General features: G+C 39.2%; 1 long non-coding RNA gene across 1 annotated transcript; it reads left to right on the plus strand.

The window, feature by feature from the left end:
• The first annotated feature begins 12,102 nt into the window (after positions 1–12,102).
• Positions 12,103–13,446, plus strand: LOC147337466 (uncharacterized). Its single transcript, XR_015124792.1, has 3 exons — positions 12,103–12,257; positions 12,335–12,391; positions 12,824–13,446. It is a non-coding gene; the product is annotated as an uncharacterized LOC147337466 (long non-coding RNA).
• The last annotated feature ends 7,077 nt before the right edge of the window (positions 13,447–20,523 follow it).

A 20,523-nucleotide genomic window follows, 5' to 3' on the forward strand; every position in this document is an offset into this window, starting at 1 on the left:
TTTGGACCTCATAAAACACATTGTTGTCAAGTGGACAATGTCTCCAGAAAACACAATAGAGTCTGGTTGGTGTGTATCAGTGTATCTAGACTTCTATAGGGAGTGTATGAGGTCTGAAGTGACCCAAATTTTTTTCAGATTTTTTCGAACACTTTAACCTCGCTCCCTTGGCTCTAAGTCCTTTCAAAAGGGTAGTCCACTTAAACCACCACCGGGCGGATTGACGTAGTATAGTCCCGCCATACCACATAGACCCGTATGTGTGTGTGTGTGTGTGTGTGTGTGTGTTAACCACCCAAATGTGACTTAGGAGGACCACACTGTTATTGGGAGACTCCGTTGTGATATTATTCTGTTATCATATGTTACCTTATATATGTAATCAAAGTAGTTGAATTAGAATACTGCTGTAGATCATATTATACCCTTTAATGTAGAGTGTGTGAGCTGTATGTAGTTTAGTTCTCATTATACTTTTGAGTTAACAGAACATATTCACATATTAGTTCATTAGATAAATGTGCATCACTCTGTATCCTTGATCTGCTGGGAATGTGTTACACTGTTTTCTTGACATGTTCTATTGTTGAATCATGAAGAGAAGGTTGTAAGCAGGAGACTCTGTGTCTAAGACAGGGGAGATAGACAGACCACATTCCATACCCCCACCTTACAGAAAGCAGAGAAACAACTGCCGAGGTCATAACTTAGGCACTGTAACAGAGAAAGAATGTGATGTTTTGGCTTTTACGACTAGATGGGGGCCACTAGAGACTATAAAAAGCTGAGCAACCCGTCACCATTTTGAGACTTGCTGTGACCCTCTTCAGGCATGTCTCCCCATCATGATGGTCCTTATGCTCTTAAGTGTTGAATTGTATGGAAATAAATGATTGTTGATTGAGCATAAATACACCGAGTATTGTCCTTCCTTCAGCCCAAAGATTCAAAGAATTGGGAGATTTCAACAACTTGGTGCCGTGTGACCCGGATCTTTGGCGTGCTGAGGAGGTGCAGATTTGGCCTTTGGTGAGATCGTGAGGCGAGGTGAACAGAGGACCGGTCCAAATATAAAAAGGTAAGCACAGCCTGTTGTATTATAAATACCAAATGTGCATATTGGGCTTTCCAAATTAATCTGTTCGCTGAGTCACATGTATTTTCACATTAAATTTGTCGGTGTCTGGTTTTTTGGCGCAAGATACTAACAACATAAGTTGAGGCTGAATTCCAGTGTGTTAAATAAACTGCTTCTACCGAGATACTAATAACATACTACGTTGGACTAGTTGCAGTAAACTGCTTCTACCGAGATACTAATAACATACTACGTTGGACTAGTTGCAGCCACTTTACCTTCCACATTTAATTTTGTCTAAGACTGGCTTCTGTAGCAATAATACATTAGAATTTCTTCTGAAGACGCGGCCATTAGTTCAGTACATTGAAGTCGAGGTTTTGAAGTTTGTTTATGGTGTCAGTTACGTCCTTGGCTCTTGCCGGCTATGAAATAGAAGTTGATTTAAGGAAAAGCAGATGCTGGCTCACGGTGCGGTTAAACGCTGGCAACGCGAGAGCGAAACACGTCCGTAGGTGTGGTTTATGATACGGCCGTGTTCCGGTGGTGCGGCCGTGAAGTGCAGTAGTGGTTGGTGCTAGTTTTAGTACATTGAATAGAGGTTTGACGGTGGTTTGTGGCGTCAGTCGAGTTTTAAGGGCTGCGGTCATAAAACAAAGTAAAATTTTACTTGCCAAGAAGTACATAGAGCAAAACCTGGTTTATGGTGTCGGGTATAACTTCAGGGGACGCAGGCATCACTTTTATGATGCGATTTTGCCCCGTTGTGGCGGTCATAAACGCAGAGAAAGGGGTATTTTGATCTATGGTTGTTGTGCATCAAAAGAATTTTAACAGTTGAGCTCAGAGGTTTCTGTGCGCTCTCTGTGGGTCTCACTGTTTTGTGTGTGTAAAGGCGCGCTCTGAGTGAGTGTGTGCGAAGCTGCGAAGCGCGCTCTGGGTGTTGTTTTGAGGGTGAGTGAGGCGCGCTCTGAGTGTGTTTTTTGTGAGTGTGAAACGTGAACACAGTGACAGTGACGGTTGATGTGTTTGAATAGGAGGACATTAGTGCGAAGAGGATGCTTTAAGATCAAAGGTTGACGCCTAGTGTACCTGTGGAAACTAATTTTGTTCAAGGTGTGGCGACCCTCCTGGTCGTGGACGCGCGGCCAGGCCCAGCGGCGTCTGGATGCCAAGGTGGCAACTTGGGAACTGAGGACTCCCGCATAGCTGCAGAATAACACTGGAACGGCCGTGTAATCACGGGTTCACATTTATTCTGGAATAGAACAAGAGAATGCTTTTACATCTAAGGTTGAGTTCTATCATAGGTGAAATATAAAAAGGTTGAATTCCTCGTTTCAGTGGTTAAAATTGTTGTGTGCCTGTCCCCTGACGAGTGTGAAATTAAATAAAGAGGGAATTTGGAGCCACATAGAGATAGACGGGCATAATTGGGTGTATTACTCTGTGGTGTAATAAAAAATAAAAAATAAAAAAGAGAGATAGTAAGAGGTGTGTAGTGGAGAATTATGGAGGAGTAGAGAGAGGAATGTGTTGGGAGACTGGCGTACAGTTTACGCTGTCAAGGTAGGCGTGTTGCCTGCTTATCTGTTTAACAGTGATGAAAATGAAATTAAATAAATCTCTTAGTGTGTTAATACAGGAAGCTGCGGACCTGGACCAACTGCTCCCACAAGCACAGCGGCCGAAGCAAAATTATAGGTAATGGGAACCACACCCAGCACGAATCAGCAGCTGTGAAACAGACAGCAGCGAGGAGAGAATTAGAGGAGAAATTAAGAGAAGTTTTAACACATAAAATTGGGGCCAACGGACTTGTGGAGGTTGGAAAGGCGTCCGGAGCATCACAACAAAAGGTGAAACAAAAACACACACAAGCAGAGAAATCTGAGAGAAAGGCTTCTTTTAAGGTAACGCCTAGTTTGAGAAAAAGTTAAAATTAACCTGCCTGCCTACAAATGCACACACACGCAATGAAGAAACAGCTTACACTCATGAACACGTGAAGATTTTCCAGCAAGGCTAAAGCAGCGAAACTTAACATACATCTGTTGTTAAAGGATAAATACATTACTGACAAATAAACTCTCTGGGTTGCAGGACAACAATTTACCTTCAAAGAAAAAGACACTGGTCTGACCAACCAGTGAAGACATGACAAATTTAGGGGTTAAAAGATTCAAATTGTGACATGTTTTCTGCTGATTGATTGATACAAGTGATTACTGAATGAAAGAAAATTTCTTTTTGGGCTTTTAAACATGATCTTAAGAATTTTAGCAAGGTGCATGTTGTCCTGTCAACTTGGTGGGTTAGGAGTTGATTATATCGGGAGAGAAAAAAACAAAAAAAGGGGGAGAGAAAGCTGACACAGGGCCTGGTCCCGGTGTTTCTCCCCTCTCGTTGTAATACAGCCAACACAACATCATTTTCCTGTTCGTTTGCTTTTGTTTTTTGTTTTTCTCTATATATATGTAATTTCAGGCTGCTTTGCCGGCCCTGAAAGCCGAGGCTGACTGGACTCCTGCTCTCCCCTATACATGACACTGACCAAATGCTGTAACAGCTGGACCCACAACAACAACCTGAAAAAGTCAACAGTGCTGCAGGAATGCGATCTCATGCAGCAGAGACGGAGAGCACTAAACCTAAGGCCCGTTTCACTACACGGGGGAAATTCCCAGACTGCGTCAGCTGACAGAGCTGTGACGAGACGCCCACCAAGCCCGAAGGAAAAGTAAGGCCGAGCAAAAGAATGCTGACCTTGATAACTCTGCATTTACACTGTGCAGGACAGTGATGGACCAACACGGAGGATCGGGCAGCAAAAAGGGCGTGACCGGGACAGGAGGAGTAACTGAGGACAGAAGGCACCTCAGAATGGACAAAAATCACAGGAGAAGATGCAGGTTTCACCTGCAGTGAGCATGGACACTGGAGAAAGGACTGCCCCAATTGGGGTCAGAACCAGGACGGACTGAACTTTGAGCAGCAGCAGCAGCAATGGTCGCAAACAAACTGAAAAGGAGGAGGGCAGGACCCCAGGGCATGCTTCAGGCCGTGGTTTACCCAGAACACCAGAACAGGAAAGTGATGAACACACACACACACACACACACACACACACACACACACACACACACACACACACACACGTCTACAAACACACAGATTCAGAATGAAGTGAAATACACACATGAACACGTGCACTCGTTGAGTGAGTGAGAAATGACACACACACATACACACACACACACACACACACATTGGAATGCTGATTCACTGAGAAGTGATCCACACACACACACACACACACACACACACACACGCTGATGCAATGAAGAATGCTTTGCTTATGCTGATATGCAAAATGCTGCACACAAACATCCCAATGCATAATTTTTATGAGGAGCCATTGATTACCATTGATTACGTAGAATGTGTTATATGTCACCCAGAGGGCATTTATGTAGATTTTAGGAATAAGGTCTAAAACGGTTTGGTTATGAAAACAATGTCTGTGCGTGATGTCTGTTTATGGCTCAAGGCCTTGACTGAATTCTTTGCTGTGCTTCACACAGCCCTGATGAGGAACAGTGGCACAGAGTGAAGATGATGAATTAATAGTGTAAGTTTAGGTTGGAGTACGGCATTTTCTGTGATTGAGATTTAATTCAAGGAGGAACTAAAGGTGTTACGGCACCTGAGCTTCTCATTCCCACACAATATTGTCCCGGCAGGAAGCAAAACGTTCCTGTGAATTTCTGGTTGATTTTTTGGTTTTGCTTAACGCTAGCTTGATGTTATCAGTGAGCTTTGGCTTGTGTTCTTTCTCGTAAGCGAGAGAGGGATAGTTTTATGCTTGGACATGTCTGCAATGGGCCCTAGTTTGTGTTATTTTAGTAGTATTTTGTTGGTTATGTCTGTTTTGTTTTTGTTACAGTGCACTGAGATAAGAAAATCTGAGAGGTGTGATCCACCGGTGGTGATATGTTGATATTTTGTGAGTTCATGATTTAACAATCAGCTCTTTAAACCAGGCCTGAAAGATTGAAATTTAAAGCGCTATGAAATATTCTTACAAAAACAGTTGCAAAGTGTGCTTCTCCATGATTGTAATTGGCTTGGGAGAAATTCACTTATATGGGACACTGATCACATGAGAAGTCCTGAGTCTAAAAGGATTGCAGCGAGTCAATCCAGAACAAAAGAACAAAGAATTGTTCCCTTTTAAAATGATGACGTCATCTTGCTGATGATGGATGCTCGAATAGGTTGCGCGGGGGACTCCATTATCAGCAACATCTGGTATGAATGTGTGTGGAGGTATGCATGTGAATGGACTGTGATGGACTGACGACTAAAAGCTTTGACTGACTTGATACTGAGACAATGACTGCACCCAATGCCAATAAACAATTCACCCAGCCGGCAAGAGAAGGGTGGATGCTTCGCTTTGTTTTGTTTTGTTTTTACAGGAGCAGGAGGATAAGAGAGACTGGAGGAGGAGACTGTAGCTTCACATAAGTATGAACTGCAGACTTAACACTTTGGTTGCTAATTCTGAGTTACTGATGTTTGCATTAAGAAAACTGTGCTATATTAGCTGTGTTTTGATTAAGGTATCATGTTATATTATTGGGAATGCCAAATGCTACAGTGGAGAAAACTATTGATATCACTCATGACTGGAATATGTTACTATTAACCATAGCAGGCCACTGTAAAAAGTCAATTAAATTTTATAGAGGAAAATCGCCAAAACTTTAACAATACCTATGAATGACTGGCCACATTCAGAATAGAGATATGCAATAATGAACATTGGTCCACGTGATTTAGGTTCTCACTTGAAATAGTAAGTATTAAAAGTAGAATATAATCGACAGGGACATGTGATAGGATGTGGGACTGCAAAAGAACAAGAGCAAAGTAAAGAAAGAAAACCTATTGTGTTTAGTTTGGATAAATTCAAATTGAAATGTACCATTATGCTCAGAGGATCAATATGAAATTCAATATATGCTAATTTTATATGAAGTACATGACTGATAACTGTTCTGTCCTGCGCTTTTGTTTCTATAAGCACCCACTTGACCACACCAACAGTTTCTCGCCACCAACAGGGGGTATTTGCAAAGAATAGGGAGGAATATCATCAAAACTGGGAAAGGTAAGCCCGAAGGGGGTGATGACACCATAACTTTCACTTATGGTCAAATTCTTAAAATTTGACCCCAAACTTGAAAATTCTTCAAACATTTAGAGACAAAGTGGATAAACATAATGTCGCAAACCACATAAGGATGGAGCATTTGAATCAATAAGATGGTGAAATAACACGCAGTAAAATGTGGATCATGTTGATTATGTTTATTCCAGTGTGCAGAGGAGTCAATTCCCTTCACAAAGTTTATAAATTCACTTGAACCAAAATTAGGAGCACCCAAAGCTGTAAGAGTTAATAGTCTCAATACCCAAGGATAAGCACAAGAGTATGACTGATATGATGGGACTGGGATTTTTCTACACTTAATTATTGCAGACACAACTAAAACTATAACTGAAACTAATCAAAACTAAACTAAACTAGCAAACAATTGGTAAAAACTGATTAAAACTGATATAAAATTGAAAATCTGAAGTCGAAGCTAAATAAAAATAAAAACTAATGAAAATTGCAAAACTATTACAACCCTGGTCCAGACTAAGATGGCGTTGGACATCTTCAGGGCAGAAAAGGGTTGGTGTGACCAAGGTGTGGTTTGGCTTGTTGTATGTACAGTTCAAAATGTTACAGCTCTGGATGGACCAGTTACCAGGGTATGGAAGGATGACAGACTTTATCACATGAGGAGAAGGGAAATTTCCGGGATTGAAGATCCTTAGGGATGACAAGGCTGGAGCAACGGTACTTGAGAGAAGAATTTCTGATACTTTCTGAGATATGATGTCACTAACCTTCTCTTTTAATTGTCTAGCTCCAATGAATTGACACATGGGAATGTGTCAAAAAGGGGGAAGTTGAGTCCAAACATCAAACAATGGTTTTATGAACATCTGATGACTTGATTTGTGTGTTTAATAATTTAGGTATGGCAAAACTTAAGCATATAATGTGTTAGACTTAGAAATGGTTCATTAATTTTTGATTTCTTTTACACACACATAGATTATGATTAGAATAAGTCCCTGGGTCAAAGAGTCCTGAACATAATATTTTAAACCAAATTTGAATCATTAGAAGAACAATGGATAACAATATTAGATTATCAAGGCTAGGGAGAGAGGTGTTTTGGTTTTCTGTCTCTTGCAGAGAAAGGAACAGACACCAGACGGGGACACAGAGATGTGAGGACCCTTCACAGCAGAGACAGATGTAGGGACTGCCGAGACAGCAACTGGGGTCAAGTGTCATGGCGTTTGGGCTCCTGGAGAAGATGGATCCCATAAACACAGCAATAACCATGAAGGGGTTGGCGAAAACCAGGAACACCAGACCAACGAGGTTCAAGAGGCTCTTGGCAAAAAGGGGGACACGGAGGTGACCCCAAAACACACAGATCCTTGTTTGAAATCGGGGCAGAATAATCCCCAGAACTGTGCAATGACTAAAGGGTGGTCTAACCCCGGAGGTCGACTAAAGAAGCTGAGAATCACCCAACTGGAAGACACTGGTAGCTGCAGCAATAAAAATAAAGGTTAAAAGCTCCTTAGACAGAGGTTCTAGTCCAAGTACATTTGAAAGGTATAAGGGGGCATTAAAAAGGGGGTGGAAAACTGGAGCACCAAAATAAAGCTGTGGGAGAATTGGGGAGTGATGGGAGTGTCATCTGTAACTGCTGTTATGGTCATAAGTCTAACTTTGCTTGCATCTGAACTGCGTGAACACAGAGGTCATCCCACATATGGTCCACCTGTTAAAGGGGGACAGAGGGCCTCAGGACCAAGAAGAACTGGACCTTGCAATGCTGGAGTGTATGTTGTAAGTGATCTCTTTGAAGAAAAGAGATCAAAGGGGGAATTGTGATATTATTCTGTTATCATATGTTACCTTATATATGTAATCAAAGTAGTTGAATTAGAATACTGCTGTAGATCATATTATACCCTTTAATGTAGAGTGTGTGAGCTGTATGTAGTTTAGTTCTCATTATACTTTTGAGTTAACAGAACATATTCACATATTAGTTCATTAGATAAATGTGCATCACTCTGTATCCTTGATCTGCTGGGAATGTGTTACACTGTTTTCTTGACATGTTCTATTGTTGAATCATGAAGAGAAGGTTGTAAGCAGGAGACTCTGAGTCTAAGACAGGGGAGATAGACAGACCACATTCCATACCCCCACCTTACAGAAAGCAGAGAAACAACTGCCGAGGTCATAACTTAGGCGCTGTAACAGAGAAAGAATGTGATGTTTTGGCTTTTACGACTAGATGGGGGCCACTAGAGACTATACAAAGCTGAGCAACCCGTCACCATTTTGAGACTTGCTGTGACCCTCTTCAGGCATGTCTCCCCATCATGATGGTCCTTATGCTCTTAAGTGTGTGTGAATGGGTGGATGACTGGATATGTAAAGCGCTTTGGGGTCCTTAGGGACTAGTAAAGCGCTATATAAATACAGGCCATTTACCATTAAGTGTTGAATTGTATGGAAATAAATGATTGTTGATTGAGCATAAATACACCGAGTATTGTCCTTCCTTCAGCCCAAAGATTCAAAGAATTGGGAGATTTCAACAATAACATCTGAGTGTGTGTGTGTTAACCACCCAAATGTGACTTAGGAGGACCACACTGTTATTGGGAGACTCCGTCAAAGTTTGCTTCATGGTAACATCACTCTGGTTTTAGGAGGGGTCTTCTTGTATTTTTTGACAGTTTGACCTACAGCATGCAGAACTGACTGCATGTGCTTTGTTTCTATGTTGAAATGGTTTGAAACTCAGGCTTGAACATTAAGATAGATAGTACTATACAACTTCTTAACTTGTTTTAGGCACTTTTTACTGCTGTAGTGCATGGGTTCTCTCTGGCTGTGTACTCTGGCTTCTTCCCACAGTCCAAAGATGTAGCTTATGGGGTTAGGTTAACTGGTGATTCAAAACTGCCCTTTGGTGTGAATGCAAATGCTTGTCCTTCCATGTTAGACTGGTGATCTGTCCAGGTTGTACTGCCCTATGGTAGCTGGTATAGGCCCCAAACCTGCTACCCCACAATCCTGATAAGGATAAGTGGAAGAGGATGGATGATTGCAAAGGAATCAGTTGTTAATTATTGTAGGCAGTATTTTTTTCAGAAGAAAACATTTCTTGAGTGAAAAGCCCCCCCCCCCCCCCCCCCCCACACACACACACACACACATATACACACACACACATATACACACACACACATGCAAAATAAAAACAGAAGCTCAGGCCTTCCCAGTACAGTTGCAAGAAGAGCACTTGGTCTAATCTTTGTGCCATCTTTTCTTTGTTGCAGGATCTTGATGAAGAAATGCCTCAGCAAGGCTCAGAAGCCATGCATTCTTCTTCAGTGCAAGATTTTGAAGAGGTAACATTGACCTAGGACAGATTTTAATGAATGTTTCTCATGCACGATGTGTACCTTACGCTATTTGTTATTATCGCTATTTAATGTTTCAAAAGCGTCTTCAAAAATGCACTGTATTTTCATTTTCTATCTGTTACACATGAAGACTGAGACCAGCCAGATTCAGAAGACTGTGAGCTGCCTAAAGCCGCAACCAAACAGCTTTCCAAACAATGATCTGGACCTGAAACATCCAGAGCCTGAAAGGGTAAATATAATCCAGTGTACCACTTAATGAACTAATAATTTAATCTATCATCATTCTTTATGGATGCTGTGTGTGTGTGTTTGGCAGTCAACTGGGTGAGATGTGATTTACATGGACCGTGGCTTGTAGGTCCTTTTCATTGTTTCAAAGTGCAAGTCTGGATAACATCTGTGTGTGTGTGTGTGTGTGTGTGTGTGTGTTAACCACCCAAATGTGACTTAGGAGGACCACACTGTTATTGGGAGACTCCGTCAAAGTTTGCTTCATGGTGACATCACTCTGGTTTTAGGAGGGGTCTTCTTGTATTTTTTGACAGTTTGACCTACAGCATGCAGAACTGACTGCATGTGCTTTGTTTCTATGTTGAAATGGTTTGAAACTCAGGCTTGAACATTAAGATAGATAGTACTATACAACTTCTTAACTTGTTTTAGGCACTTTTTACTGCTGTAGTGCATGGGTTCTCTCTGGCTGTGTACTCTGGCTTCTTCCCACAGTCCAAAGATGTAGCTTATGGGGTTAGGTTAACTGGTGATTAGGGCTGGGCCATATTATACCGTTCACGGTATAATGTTAGGCAACGATAGGAAAATGTAATATCGCGATAGAATGGGAGTAAAACGCGCATGCGCAGTGCCTTTGTTTTCATACGCACATGGCCGATTGTTGAGTGAAACAGATAAACCAGAATTGGTTTGTAAAAATGGTGCAACTTCCGTGATGTGGAACTGGTTTGGTGTTTGTCCGTCAGATACACGACAAAGCACATTTTTTTTGCAGAACATGCAAGCGGCCGTTGTTATTGTCATATTTGTCGGACTAAGATGCTCTTAAATCTGGGAGTAATCTGGGTCCTAAACTCTGTATTCTTCAGGTCAAACAACACTGCAGCATCACTGAGAGTTAAAAACTGTCTAAATTCTTTCATCTTTAATAAAACGATCAGCATTGCTGCTTTACCAGGTGTAACTATAAAGTTTAACTTCCAGGCATCCATGAAAACCAAAGTTATTACATTTAACGAGTTAGAAGTTAGCAGAAAGCTAGCGGAAGTTAGCTCGCTAGTTTTCCTGCAGTGTATAAAAATTGGTGTATTTCAAAAATAAAACTATGAAGACACTCAAAATAAATTTCCTGTGGTGGGAAACTATTTTGTGCAACTTTTTTGTATTTACAGTTTTGAGGGATAAGCCTCTTAAATTTCTCTAACTACAAATATATGTTAAAAAAGCAAAAACTATTTTCAATTTTTTTGTAGTTTATTGCACTTTTTTGCAATTTATGTAATTACTATGCACTTAATGAATACATATTATTAAAATCTGGGCTATAATGGTTGTATTGATGTATAGCAACTTGAAATGCTCCCAAAAATGGCTCCACAGCATGTAAAAATATAATATAAGCTCTGGCGGACTTGGTTCTATGGTAGGTCTTAAAGGGTTAATGGAGTTCAACAAGTTAAGACTAGCTGAAATCAACACTGCTCCCTTTTTAATTAATGGGTGGTCACGTCTAATTAAAGAAATGTAGTATTACCTCATTGGTGCAGGACCTTGTAAAAATGGTATACTTGGGATTGTCCTCAATTCCCCATTCCATAACATAAACTGCTCAAAATAATAAAGGGAACACTTAAACAATGCGATGTTACTCCAAGTCAGTCACACTTCTGTTATATCAAACTGTTCACTTAGGAAGTAACACTGACAACCAGTTTCACATGCTGTTTTGCAAATAGAGTAGACAACAAGTGGAAATTATAGTCAATTCACCATAATAAAGGACTGGTTCTGCAGGTGGTGACCACAGACCACTTCTCAGCACTTATTCTTTCTGGCTGATGTTATGGTCACTTTTGAATGCTAGCGGTGATTTCATTTTAGTGGTAGCATGAGACAGTCTACAACCCACACAAGTGGCTCAGGTAGTGCAGCTCATCTAGCGTAGCACATCAATGTGAGCTGTGGCAAGAAGGTTTGCTGTGTCTGTTAGTGTAGTGTCCAGAGCATGGAGGTGCTACCTGGATGTTGAGTAGGCCATAGGAGGGCAACAACCCAGCAGCAGGCCTTAAATAGTAAAACTATGTACTATAATTTCCAATATTTGCTCTGTTTTTTGTCATATCTCGTTGTTAATGTGAGGTTTTTGGGGGGGTTGTGTTTGTGTTTGTTCCCCCCCCCCTCCCACACAATTTCTCAGATGAAATTGCATTAAGTGATGCTGAAACAAAGGACAGTGAGAGTGAATCAGATGATGATGACACAGCACTCACAATGTCGGCGTGTGGCACCAGTGAGCCTGTACATGCAGTAGCTGATTCCACAAACACAGCGCAGCTCCAAGACACTGTAGATTGTGGTAAGTTACCACTAGCTTGGTTTCTGTGGATAAAATGTTTGTACAAATATTAAAACTTAATCAAATTGTGTAATCAGCAGATGAAGGACCACTCACAATGCCTGCAGCAAGTGAGACTGCTGCTCCCTCTGAAGGTAAGGGGTGCAGTTGGTTCTCTAAGCTTATTATTGTTTCATCACTTTGCAACATATGGCAAACTGCAGAGTGGTGGCAAAAAGTCCCTTGGATGAGTGACAAAATGTTTCTCCCACTGAAAACGCTACGTCCAGATTAACAGAATCAACGTTTTGGGATTTACTTACCTGGATGATTGAGCATGCATCAAGAGACTTTTATTCAACTTTTTATTCAGTCTTTTATTCACAGTGGAACGCTAAATGTTGTCTCATTTTAGAAATTTGATAAATTTTCAAAGAGAATTTTAGCTCGTTTTGATATTGATGGTAGCAACACATTTCAGAAGTTAGTACAGGGTAGCATCCATTCTTTTAGCAAGCAAATGTTTTTTGTTTTTTTTGTTTGTTTTTTTGTTTGTTTTAACTACTACTACTTTATATATCTTCCAGAGAAAAATGCTGCTCAATCCCACAATTCCCGAAGAGCTCCCAAAAACATGTGGTCCAAGGCTGAGGTTGCTGCAGTGATGAGGCATTTTAAAGACCACATAAACGAAGGGAAACTAGCCACCAAAAATGAATGCAGTCATTGCAAATTGGTAGAAGATCCGGTGTTGGCAGGAAGAACAGTTCAAAACATAAGAGATTTTGTAAGAAACAGAGGATTAACTGCAAAAAGGCAGAAAAAAATGAACTAAAATAACTGTTTAGCCAGATGTGGTTTTACATCTTGGTCAGATTGCCAATTGTTGTTAACACTGATGTTCTGTTTAAAGAAAAAAAAAAGTTCTTGTTAAATGTTTGTATTTCATAATTTTTACATTTAATTTATTTAGGGTTTTTTTTTGACGGGTTATATTTAAAATAAAAAAATTATAAATGCATATTTTCTCCCCTTAATATTTACCTTTAAACTATTAAAATTCATTTTAAATGTTTTTAATTTTTCTGTTTTCTATATTTTTATATTTCTGTGGGAAGCGTGGGCATTTTTGTCCATAGATTTCTTTTTTTATTTATGGTTAAAATTAATGTTCAGATCCAAGAACACTAATAAAATGATGTTCCAGTAATCCTGTGTCTTGTCAGATGTGTATTCATGGTAATGATGAGCTATTTAAATATTACATCATTGTCCCTTTAAAGACCCAATATTGGGTTTTTTTGGACCTCATAAAACACATTGTTGTCAAGTGGACAATGTCTCCAGAAAACACAATAGAGTCTGGTTGGTGTGTATCAGTGTATCTAGACTTCTATAGGGAGTGTATGAGGTCTGAAGTGACCCAAATTTTTTTCAGATTTTTTCGAACACTTTAACCTCGCTCCCTTGGCTCTAAGTCCTTTGAAAAGGGTAGTCCACTTAAACCACCACCGGGCGGATTGACGTAGGATAGTCCCTCCATACCACATAGACCCGTATGTGTGTGTGTGTGTGTGTGTGTGTGTGTGTGTGTGTGTGTGTGTGTGTGTGTGTGTGTGTGTGTGTGTGTGTGTGACAGAGAGAGAGAGAGAGAGAGCCTTTTTATGGGATGATCTTATTGTAAGATTCAAATTCAATATATTTAGACTGGTTGACTGAATTGGATCTTGTGTGTGTGTCTCTCTGTGCATGTGTGTCCATATGTGTACATATTTGTGATTGTGTGGCTGTTATATATTTTTTTTGCCGATTTTTTTCATTTAACAAGTATATTTGAGGGACCCTCAGCATGTTCAGCATTTTTTCAGCTGTCCATTTTGCTTTTCCAATTTTTCTGTTTAAGTTATTACTATTGTGCTAAATCATACTATTTCTGCTATTTTATAAGATTTGTGCTAAATATAGTATTTCTGCTAAATCATAGTACAGTATTTTTGCTTTTTATAGGATTTTTATAGGATAAAAAGATAATATAGTAATATAGTATAGTATGCTTAATATAGTATTTCTGCTTATTATAGGATTTGTGCTTAATATAGTATTTCTGCTAAATGTAGTATTTATGCTTAATCATAGTATTTCTATATATTTCTGCCAGGTCCCCAGGCAGCCAATCCTCTGTGAGGCCTGAGACATTCAAATTTACATATCAGGGCCTGCACGGCTTCCCAGCCAGCCAATCATATCTTAGGGATGAGACATTCAAATTTACAAATCAGGGCCTGGACGGCTTCCCAGCCAGCCAATCATATATGTGGGCTGAGGCATTCAAATTTTCATATTGGGGCCTTCGTGGCTTCTAAGCCAACAAGTCATCGATGTCATATATCTCTAAAAATTCATATTTTAATGATAAATTGTCAACACTTGACGATTCCCCCATCTCTTCTGAACAAAACGGTGTAAGAATGACCGTTCTGGCCAATACAGTTAGGAAATTATGGTCATTTGTTTGAGGGGAGTCCTCACTATGAGAAATAGACTGCAAAAATCCTGTGTCTCTCTGTGCTGGCGGGAAAAAGTACACAGCCTCTGTGGATTCAAATTCAGCAGCTCCCAGGCTGCTTGACTGAAAACATGCTTCTCTCTCCCTGTGTGTGTGTGTGTGTGTGTGTGTGTGTGTGTGTGTGTGTGTGTGAGAGAGAGAGAGAGCGAGAGAGAGAGAGAGAGAGAGAGAGAGAGAGAGAGAGAGAGAGACCCTCTTTAGGGCAGCATCTCATTGTTGGAAAAAATATAATATGTTCAGACTGGTTGACTGGCATCTCTCTCTCTGTGCATTTGTGTATACATATTTGATTTAGTGTGTATCTGTTGGCTGTTCCTTCTTGTTTTTTAAATTTATTTTTATTTCTTTACTTTTTTTCCACAGGTGAACAACAATTAGTTTTGAGGGAACTTAACCATGTTCCTTTTTTTTAAGCTTGTCATTTTACTTTTCCAGTATTTTCACTTAAGTTATTACTATTCTGCTCAATCATAGTATTTGTTCTAAATCATTGTTATTATGCTATATTGTAGTATTTCTGCTAGATCATACTATTTCTACTATATTATATTTTTCTTTCTAAATATAGCATTTCTGCTATATAATTGTATTTCTGCTATGTTATAATATTTGTGCTAAACCAGAGTATTTGTGCTGAAACATAGTATTTCTGCCAAATGATAGTATTTCTGTCAAAATATAGTATTTGTGCTAAAACATAGTATTGATTTAAAATTACAATATTCATAGTTCATCACAGTGTCTCTGGTAAATGACAGTATTTCTGCTCTGTTATACTATTTTTCTAAATCATAGTGTTTCTGTAATGCTTAAGTATTTTTGGCTAAATATATTCTTTCTGTTATCTTATACTATTTCTCCTAAATTCTTGTATTTTTGAGAAGTTATCGTGTTTCTGGTAAGTTACAATATTTCTGCTAAGTTCTGCTATGCTATTGTATTTCTGTCAAGTATTATGTTTCCTCTAAGATATTGCAGTTCTGCTAAGTTATTCCCTTTTAGCAAAGTTCCTTTGCTTCTGCAAAGTTTTTACAATTTCTGCAACTTTTCAGCTTTTTCAGCTAGTTTTTGCAGGCAGCTTCAGCTTTAAAGCATCCACACTGCATTTTCGCAGGAAATGCAAATTTTTCTAGTTATTCTCAATCTTCCGCCTAAAATTTCGCCGCGTAAGTCACCCCGCAGTTTTGAGACAAGCTTCATATATGTTATATCATTTTGTGCGGCTGGTTCTGGATCGGTGTGCTATGACTTTTGGTGTTTATGACTTCTATAGTTTTATAAATATTAATATTTTTGTGCAAATTTTCCCGCGCTTTTCTGCCGCACAGTTTTGACACAAGGGTTACATATGTTATATCATTTTGTGCGGCTGGATCTGGACTAGTATGCTATGACTTTTGGTGTTTATGACTATAGTTTTTTAAATATTTAGATTTTAGTGCACATTTAGGCCCTTTTCTAGGCCCATGAGAAAGATTCATCCTTTGGCCCCATAGAAACAGACTTCATTTGTGGTGTGTTGGCTCCATCTTTTGGTCCCACTGAAACAAATTTCAAACTTCATTTGTGGTGTGTTGCCTCTCTCTAGTGGTATGCCGGGAGTGGTACGGCCTGTCTACCCGTATTTGCATTACCGTAATGATGACAATATCAACGGCGCGCACAGCGTCGCTGCTTTCAGGAACCATTGGAATTTTGAAGGTTGCGCGAACCATTGAATAGTTATGGTAACCGCAAGGGTGTATGCTTGGTGGAACACTCCATATCCCACAATTCATAGCACGCCTCTACAGAGTCAAACAATGGCGGCCACCACTTTGTTTTATATGTCTTTTATTAGTGTTTCTACGTCACAAAATAAACTTTTAAGATATTTTCAGGCGAGAATGTAGGTAGGTGTGTAAACTTCAAATATCTGCTCGTTTTATCAAGACATCCCATATTAGCAACCGTTCTCTTACGTGTTGCTGCTAGCTTATTTATGGTGTTTCTTACACTGTTTTATTTATATACTGTTCTTTGGTTTCTTGTGTTTTTATTTATTTAGGATTTTTTCCCAGTGCTTGATTTTTCCTCACTGATAGCACTTCTTCATGTAAGTTTTTAATGTTTTATATGGTGGGCTCAGTAGTGATATTTTTGTCTCTGCGTGTAGGTGTGTAAGAGAGAGTGAAAAAGAGCAACTGTGCTGGGGCTTTTTTTACTATTGGTTATTATTGTTCTGTAAAGCACTCTGACCTGCAAAGCTGTATGAAAGGTGAAGGACAAATAAACTTTTGATTGAGTGGTGGATACCCAAGAAAGTAAATGCTCTCAGCTGTTTAAGATCAATTTCACTTGTAGTCACTTATGCCACCTTAAAAATTTAATTGAGTTTCTTTTACATGCCGCAAATCACAACAACAGCTACCTCAAGGTGATAAATCTTTATATATGCCTGCCCTATGTTGATATGGTTCCAAAAGCATTTTACGTTGTAGGTAGGACCACCATATAAATGTAAGCTTATGTATAAATGTAAGCTCATCTATCTATCATCTATCAAATTGGATTTAGGCTATCCAAGATACAAATAACAGCATTTAAGGTTTGCATCTTGACCTTTCATTTTTAGTAACCATTTAGGAAAAGGTCTGCCATTACAACACCTCTTTCATCCTTTACAGTGGTAATCAAACACACTGATATCACATTGGTCTATTTGTCTCTCCTTTTGTGTTTTGTGTTGTGTTCTTATTAGTTTCCCTCATTAGTCCAGAATAACTCTTAAGCGGAGACTGTGAATGGAGGAGCTAACTACAAAGAACTCACTAATCTTAGCTGCTCTTAGTTGTTGATTCCTTATGTTTCCAGCTCAGTAAGAAAACATTAAAAAAAAAGAGCAGACAATAGCCAGAAAACAGCAGTGACTCCTCATTGTTTTTTACAACTTGATTGTTGATAACATACCAAGATACAGTACATTGCTCTGTTTTTCTGTTGCTCTTGTCTTTCAGGTGTCAAGCCTCCACCTATTAGCCAATTCAAAGATAACTGTCATGTGTCTATTGGCTGATCTGGGCACAGTAGGCCCAGCTGTTGAAAGTGCACTACAAACTACAAAGAAGCTCGTTATTCATTTTTAATTCTACAGAGCTAAAGGACCAAACAGCAAAAAGTTAAACAAGTAGCCCACGTTGCCAAATGATTATTGCTCTTGGTGACAGTATACTCAGATATGAGTCAAAACTCAGCGTAGCATCTATGGACTAACAACACACTATAATTCCAGACACTTCCATAGCCCAGGAATATAGATATTCCATCTTTTCTCATTTCCTATCAAACCCCCATCATTTTGTTTATGTATGCCAACAAACTGTGGGTTCTGCATAGGGTTGTAATTAGGAGTCAGAGTTATGGTAATCAATGCAATCACAATATGGACTTTTGGATCTGGAAATTGTTATATAAAGTCAGAGGAGAAAATGGCAATTGAGTTAAAGTTAAAGATTCAAGTATGACACTTGAATCTTTAACTCATTCTGTGATGGACAAAGAATTCTGCTGCTGTAGCATAATTGTCATTTACAATGCTTATAAACTAGGTGTGTGTAGAATATTCTTCTCCAAAATAATGACTGCATGACTTTAGAAAAAGCAGTTTACATTCTTGTAACCAATCCTCTGTACTACTGTAAAATGAATTGTATAACTCCAAGTGTGTCTTGTCAAGTTTTAGCCAAATCTAATGAAGTATTTCAGATGGTAAATGAAAATCCACTGCACCCCCCTAATCAATAACCCAACCAAGTCTAGACCAAGTTCTTTTTCATTAACTTGCCAACTGCATTTATGTCACACAATAATAATAGGTCTTTCCTCTCACACACATTTTTGTGAATAAAGAGAATAAATAATGAGAGGGTTTAAAAAGTAAAAGTCAAAAAAGAGGGAACCAGTGCAAAATAGACAGAAGCTGTACGTCTCTAGCATAAGAAATGCCGATTTGGAAAGAAAAAAGTGTATCTAAAGCATCACAAATCACTGTCCATTAAATTTACTATAAACTAGTATGTGATTCAGAGATAGAATCTGCACATATGAATAAAAAGTATATCACTAGAAATTGTTGACTTTTCTAGATATTTAAACTTTATTCAGTCAAAGTGCATGCTTACAAATTCAGATTGCACAAGCCTGCAAGGAAGACGCACCAAAAAACCATCTGTACCTTCAGTGCTAAACTATAGAGCAAAAGCAAAGACCTTATGGAATGTGCTTTAGACAAAAGAATCAAGGATAGGCCTTTTTGACTACAGTATATGTGGATATAATCAATCCATTATAATCAATCCTTGTGCAAACTATGTAGCATGCTGGTGGAAATGCTATGATTTTGGGTTCCTCTACTGTCTTATGGATTCTGAGGCTTTCAGTCATTTATCAAACTTTGAGTTCTGCATCACAGCAAAGACTGGCTGAATAATATCAGCGATGGTTGTCTGTTTAAGCTGAACTTAATGTGACATTTTAAATGGGTAACAATCACAAGCACCATATACCAATGTATGGCCCAAAACTTAGAAATGAAAGCGTAGGCCTAGATTTTAATTTTACAGCAGTCATTCCCAAAGTCAAGAGTGGTGTGGCCCATTTATAATTCAGAAAATCCCTTTGGGGCCCACTCAGTCTTAAATTCAATTCAGTTTTATTTATATAGCGCCAAATCACAACAACAGTTGCCTCAAGGAGCTTTATCTTGTAATGTAAGGACCCTACAATAATACCGAGAAAACCCAAACAATCATATGGCCCCCTATGAGGAAGCACTTTGGCAATGGTGGGAAGGAAAAGCTCCCTTTTAATAGGAAGAAATCTCTGGCAGAACGAAGCTCAGCATAACTAAGGGGGGATTCAGGGTCACCTGATTCAGCACTAACTATAAGTTTTATCAAAAAGATTTTGCACATTTTAAACACAATCTCAAATGTAGAAATAATTTCATTGTACATGTTCCATGACAATAAAGGGCCATTCTATTCTGTTCTATTTTGTTCTGTTCTATTCTAGAAAGGGGTTTGTCTCCTGAATTCAAACTGGGAGCGGGTTCCACAGAAAATGGGCCTGAAGGCTCTGCCTCCCATTAAAAAAAAATACAAAATAAACGGATCCTTGAAACATTTCTTTAAAAAACAACACGGTCTGTTGGCCATAAATTGTCAATGCTACCCAGAAAAATGTTAAATCCAGTGTGTCACCCACCTGGAACTGGGACACAAACTTCTATACAAGAGTGGTCAGAGTAATTGTCACAATACCGTGCTTTTGTTCTGGACTTATTTTTGTATAGTTTAAGAGAATGACGTTGGGCTCCAGAATATGTTATTTTCTAGGCTATCGTAAGTTTTGGGTTTGAGCTTCTGTCCTTTGTTTTTTTTCCTCGTTTCTGAACATGTCACCTTTCAGGGCCTCTGTGTTGGTATTTAGAATTCTTGATTTCTGGTCAGTTCATGTCTGTCACTGTCCCAGTGTTGAGCCAGTGTGTCTCAGCCTGGGTCTCAGTGTCTGTTTCTTCCTGTATAGTCTCCCATCCTGTGTGCATCATGTTCAGTTTTGCTCCCTTTGCATCATTGGTCCGGATTTGTGTCAGCTGTGCTCCCAAGTCTGTTCACTTGTTTGGCCTTTTGTGTATTTAATGTCTGCATCTTCCTCTGTTGGCTATCGCAGTCTCCTTCATGG

Source organism: Aulonocara sp. 'chitande type north' Nkhata Bay, linkage group LG2 (genome assembly GCF_057382095.1).
Source record: "Aulonocara sp. 'chitande type north' Nkhata Bay isolate Kocher_YH1m ecotype deep benthic linkage group LG2, A_spYH_male_GT1.1, whole genome shotgun sequence".
Lineage (NCBI taxonomy): Eukaryota > Metazoa > Chordata > Actinopteri > Cichliformes > Cichlidae > Aulonocara > Aulonocara sp. 'chitande type north' Nkhata Bay.